Source organism: Macaca mulatta, chromosome 2, assembly GCF_049350105.2.
Source record: "Macaca mulatta isolate MMU2019108-1 chromosome 2, T2T-MMU8v2.0, whole genome shotgun sequence".
In the NCBI taxonomy this organism is placed as follows: domain Eukaryota; kingdom Metazoa; phylum Chordata; class Mammalia; order Primates; family Cercopithecidae; genus Macaca; species Macaca mulatta.
Genome location: NC_133407.1, coordinates 4,417,532 through 4,423,320, shown reverse-complemented (window position 1 = coordinate 4,423,320; position 5,789 = coordinate 4,417,532). Strand labels below are relative to the sequence as shown.

General features: G+C 53.8%; 1 long non-coding RNA gene across 1 annotated transcript; it reads right to left on the bottom strand.

Moving 5' to 3' along the window:
* Positions 1–710: 710 nt before the first annotated feature.
* Positions 711–5,444, bottom strand: LOC144338970 (uncharacterized). The gene is made up of 2 exons (XR_013413481.1): positions 3,132–5,444; positions 711–2,139 (listed from the first exon to the last, which is right to left on the bottom strand). It is a non-coding gene; the product is annotated as an uncharacterized LOC144338970 (long non-coding RNA).
* Positions 5,445–5,789: the final 345 nt, after the last annotated feature.

Sequence of the window (5,789 nt, the reverse complement as noted above, 5' to 3'; positions counted from 1 at the left end):
CAGGAGACTTCACAAGTGTGCCAGCTGCAGAGATGTGAAAACAACATCACACACCAAAAAAAAAAAAAAAAAAAAAGGTGGCTTATATATTTCAGAGCAAAAATAAAATCAGTCCAGGGATTGAATACAAATCCCCTCCCATTCAGTCCCCAAGTCCCCCCCAGATGTCCCCTCTCCTCTCTGGAGAAGTTGCATGTCCCCTCTTGCAGGCAGCAGGAGGTACGTGTCCGTTTGGTCCTGGGAGGACTCCCTGGGACTCCTTGTGTAGAAAGAGTTCTGTGCTGGGGCTTGCTCCCTCCCCTGATCTGTGGGGCTCAGGGGCAGCCTCTGGTGCCTGGCTGATGGGCACAGCTGGCGAAGGCCACAGAGCAGCTGAGTGCTGGGGACAGGTGCAAGAGCAAACCCCAGCAGGTGTGTTGATCGTAATGACAGGGTCACTGACGCTGCCTCCCAAGTGTTTTCTGTGCTGCTGACAACTGGGGCGGGCGAAAGCACGTGGGAATTTGTTGTTGGAAAAACCTTTCCAATGTTTTTGGCTGTGGGCACCTCCCCAGGAGGGGTAGTGAATGGGCGTTTCTTTCTTGGATGGGCTCAGCGTGCATCGTGGCTGTGGGCTCCCTGTTGGAGAGGAACTCGAAGTCCAGGCAAAGGGAGGTTTACAGGCCTATGATGGGGTTACATCCTGATCAACTCATTGTTAGTCCAAAATGTAAGTCAAAAATGCATTTAATACCCCAATAAATCTAGCATAAAGTCAGAAAATCGTAAGTTGAAGTCTCCAGGGGGGGATTACCTGTATTTCACTGGAACCGTGGCAAGAAGACCCCACAGACTGGCATTCTGGACATGGTTGCAGGTGAGAGGAGGGCTGCAGCTTGAGGGTCGCGGTGGCCGGAAAGGACCTGGGGATGTGAAACGCTGTCATGGAGGGCTGGCGTGCACACAGGAGGTTGATGGGGGTGTGGCTGCAGGCTGAGTGTCGTTGGCTGCAGAGAGGTTGGCGGGTTGAGAGTGTGGTCATGGAGCTCAGTGGCCTCAATGACACTCGATGCTCCTGAGGGTGGCGAAGCCTCAGCAGGGTTGGCTGTAAGCAAAGCAGGGCCCTTCAGCGAATTTCAGCTGTTGCACAGAGTGGCAGTGAGATGATGACAACTTCACCCACGTGGGAATCCTCTGAGGTCACCTGAGAAGGAATCTCGTGGATGAGAGCTTGGCTGGGGATGCAAAAGGCCCTGAGACAAGCTTACCACTTGATGGCCCCAGGGAGAGATTCCAAAAAAGTTTGCAAAAGAAGAAAATGCATCATCCTTTAAAGAGGCGATGTAATTGGCCTCCACGCTGAAATATGTGAGTTTCCCAAACCCATGATTCTCCAAGGAAGAACTGAAATCTGGGTATGAAAACTACTCAGCCTCTTGGTGGAGGGGTGCCTGGCAGAAGCTTGGATCTGTTCCAGCTGGGCCCTGCTCCCGGAAGAGCAGGCTTGCAGAACTGGCCTGGGCCAGTTCATTGAACTGAGTTTCCCCTGTGTGCCAGACTGGCCCAAAGAAGACATAAGAGGGAAGCTTCCCAGGGAGATTGCTTTCCAAAGTCATCATTTCCAATTCAAGGCATTTCTGGGAAAAGTTCCCATTGCCCTGAATGCTCGGTTCTACCAGGTACACAGGTTGTCCAGAATCCTGAGGGGTAGTATCTAATTCTGGTCTCTTTCAGCCAAGTGTACCAGGGTCGGCTGCTACCCTCGTCCCTTGGGCAGGAAAGAAATGTCAGTATTGCTTAGGAAGTTTCAGCAGCTCTCAAGGTTATCAAATGGTCTCTTCCTTGGATTCACCTGTCATTCTGAAGACAGCGGGCAAGGTGGTGTCCGAGCCCCTTGGTAGCCCATCTCCAGAGACCCCTGAGCACAACAGGCCTTCCGGATTAGTAGAACGTCTGCTTCAAAGGGCTTAGCCAGAGCCTGCACAGGCCATTTTTTTCAACCTTGCAGGAGTATTAAGCTCCCCATCCAATCATAGGAATGTCCATGACCAGGAAATAGTTCTCTGAAGGCCGACTCCAGAGTCTTTCAAATTTCCATGACAGCCAGCGTGGCGAAGAAATCTTGCAAAGGCTGTTGCTGGAATAATCCATCCTACAGGACTGGAATCAAAGGACACAGGCAGGCCAGCCACAGAGTCAAAAGAAAAAAAAATAGAAAGATCCCTGGATTCAGCAATGGATGAAAACTGCCAGGAAAAAGGCTTCCCAGCTACGGTGAGACCTCAGCCCCAGATCCCCAGCCCTGCAAGGAAGCACATCCTTCACGATGGCCCGCAATCCCAGCGTCTACGGCTCACAGATGGTGGAAGGGAAGGCTCTGCATTGTGTGAGCAACTACTTGTGAGAAGCGGCTCCTGGCGATGTTTAGACTGGGGCGGGGAGGACTGCCTGGGGCCGGGAGGACTGCCTGGGCTGGGAGGACTGCCTGGGCCAGGAGGACTGCCTGGGCTGGGAGGACTGCCTGGGCCGGGAGGACTGCCTGGGCTGGGAGGACTGCCTGGGCCGGGAGGACTGCCTGGGCATCATGAAGACTGCTTCCACTTCCGAAGGGCTGTCTGGGGACAGGGGTGTCCGCTTGCCCAGGGCCAGCGGGAGTGTTACAGGGAGGCCTGCCCAGGGATGGCTGGGCTGCACAGAGAGGGACTGAGTTCATCATCACTGAGCACAACCAGCGGGCAAGGAGAGAGCAGAGAAGGTTCTTGAGGGGCCAGGCTAGATGGCTGCAGTCTGCCCTGAGTGGCGGCCAAGGGGTTCTGCTGCCCCCAGAGTGCTGAGAGTTTGGGCTCTGGCTGGGCCCCACCCTGGGGAGGTGCCCACCATCCTTCAGGCCAAGTGAGGGGGTGGGTGCCTGCCAGAGAGGTGGCACACCTCAGATGACTGGAGCAGGAGGTGGGACATCCACACGTCCACCCAGGCTTTCAGCTCCTAGTTACCCAGTAAAGATTTTGAGGCCTGGAGAGCGGGGGAGTGGCTTGTTCACAGGCACAGATCGCAAGTGAGGCAGAGCAGGAGCCACACATCAGGCTTCCTAACTGTGAGGGTCAATTTTAGGTGTCAACCTGAGTAAGCCACAGGGTACCCTGATGACACACCGTTCCCAGGTGTGTCTCTGAGGGCGTTTCCCGATGACGTTCACATTTGGAATGGTGGACTCAGCACAGCAGCTCCGCTCCCCAGCCAGGGCAGGCACCATCCAATCCACTGAGGACCTGAGTGAACAAAAAGGCAGAGGAAGGAGGAACTGCCCCGCGTCTTCCTGCCTCACTGCTGGAGCTGGGACATCTCATCTCCTGCCTTTGCACTAGGACTTATATCATCAGTTCCCCTGGTTCTCAGGACTTGGGCCTTGGATGAAATTACACCACCAGTTTCCCTGGGTCTCCAGCTTACAGAACCTGAGATCGCTCAGCCTCTGCAATTGCAAGAGCCAATTCCTATCTATCCGTCATCCCATCATCTCTTGTTGGTTCTTTTTCTCTGGAGAACAGACTAATACACGAATCTGTCCTCTCCCTCCAAATGCAACTGGAATCTCTACTCCCCTTTACAAAGCTTCTCTGCTAAAGGATCTCTCACGCCACGGTGGGAAAGGGAGCCTCACACCCATAGCCTCCACCCCAGGAGGAAAACAGGGCCCGAAAACACCGGCAGGCCTCCTTTGATGAAGTCCATGCGGTTTTGCTCCTTCTGCTACTTTGAACTCTGAACCCCACCCCCACAGACCTAATGATTTCATGGCAAATCATTTGTAACACCTGCTTTAGTCTCCTGAAGAAAAACTTCACAGATAATATCATCAAACCTCGCAGAGAATTTAAAAATAAAACCTTCTATCTGTAATATTAACTCGAAGTCAAAGATAACTTGTAATAAAAGAATTCGCTTCCATGTGGAATGTTTGGCCAAGACCTCACTGGCAGACTGGAAGTCGCTTTCACTCACAATGAGTAAAGGATGAATTTTTGTCCGTGTTTGACAGTTTGAAATCAGGGCTAAGTATGGCCTAGGGAAAAAAGATTCCCAAAGTGCTGAACAACTCTTGATAAAATCCCAAAGAAAACAAAGCCCAGTCTTCCCACGGTGCGCGTTGCCAGGTGCGGTCCTGAACCGCGCGTCCACGTGGCTGCAGGTGGCAGCAGGAGGCTCCCCGCTGAGACCCTCGCGCATGGGGTCCGCACCACATCGGCCTCTGGAGGTCGCAGGGGACGCCTGGAAGTCGCGGAGGGCGCGGGACGAGTCACTGTGCAGGACGTGGCAGCGCGGGAACCATCCGGAGCGCCCCAACGCTTCGCAGCCCCACCGGGTGGCGGGCGGACTCGCCTCCGCCCGGCCGCTCCTCGGTGAACCGCACTAAGCGAACCTGGCGCTTTTTCAGGCGTGCAGGAGACAGAAGTTGTGATGGCTCGGCATGCACGCCGGCAAGTAGCCCCCGGATCACCGAGCCAATGTGCCCGTGTCCCTTCTGGGGGACCCGGTTCTGACTTTCCCGGAATAAGGCACCGCGCAGCGCCTGCGAGCGGAGCTGGGCGAACCCCTCGCTCGCCCTCCACGTCGGCCCGGGGCGCGTTCTTCCGTGAGACCACAAGGGGGCGCTCCGAGCCCGGGCTCGGGACCCTTGCAGGCGCAGGCTTAAAATGCTTGCAGGTGCGCGCGTGGTGCAAGCAGGCTGAGGGTGCCGGAAAGCATTCGTCCTTGGACTCGCATCGCGCCAGACTGTCTAATCTTTGAGGGCACCGTCCTGTTTTCCACTATCCACTGTTAGCACTGAACAATTGTGTCAATTGCATTTCCAGTCCTCCCAAACAATGCGATTCTGATATATAAACAGCGGTTTTAACGTTCTTCCGGAAACAGATCAACGGGAACAGGTAAAACAATTGGCCGGTACTTGCCTACCCCGTCCGCACCCACACCCACAGTTCTCTCTAGAACAATACTAACAAAAATAATAATGCAAGATAACAATTTTGGAGAACGTACCATGTGTCACTGTTGTGGGTAGTTTGTATAGATGCATTGATTTTATCGTCACCAATAACACTATGAGGTGGGTGCTATGTGATAAAAGTGTGGTGAGGACGCTGAGCCACAGACAGCTGAGTAACTTGCCCAGGGTTGCATGGCTGGCAAGTAGCACGACATCACTAAAGAAGGTACAACATTCACAGCTTGCTGGAAGGGAGTCCTGCCTGCTGGAAGGAAGAGCTTTGGAATGACTTAGCCATCCTTTACTGTAAGAAACAGGCAGGCCGGGCGCGGTGGCTCAGGCCTGTAATCCCAGCACTTTGGGAGGCCGAGGCGGACGGATCACGTGGTCAAGAGATCAAGATTATCCTGGCCAATATGTTGAAACCTGGTCTCTACTAAAAATACAAAAATTAGCTGGGCATGGTGGCACGTGCCTGTAGTCCCAGCTACTTGGGAGGCTGAGGCAGGAGAATCGCTTGAACCCTGGAGGCAGAGGTTGCAGTGAGCCAAGATTGCGCCACTGCACTCCAGCCTGGCCACAGAGGGAGACTCCATCTAAAAAAAGAAAAAAAAAAAAAAAGCAAGGCAGAGTGCACCCGCAGCTGCTGTTTCTTCAAAAATGCAAGATTTATGAGAACACCAATGCTGATAAAATTAAAAACATTGGCCGGGTGTGGTGGCTCATGCCTGGAATCCCAGCACTTTGGGAGGCCGAGGCGAGCGGATTGCCTGAGGCCAGTCCATGACCAGCCTGGCCAACATGGCAAAACCCCATCTCTACT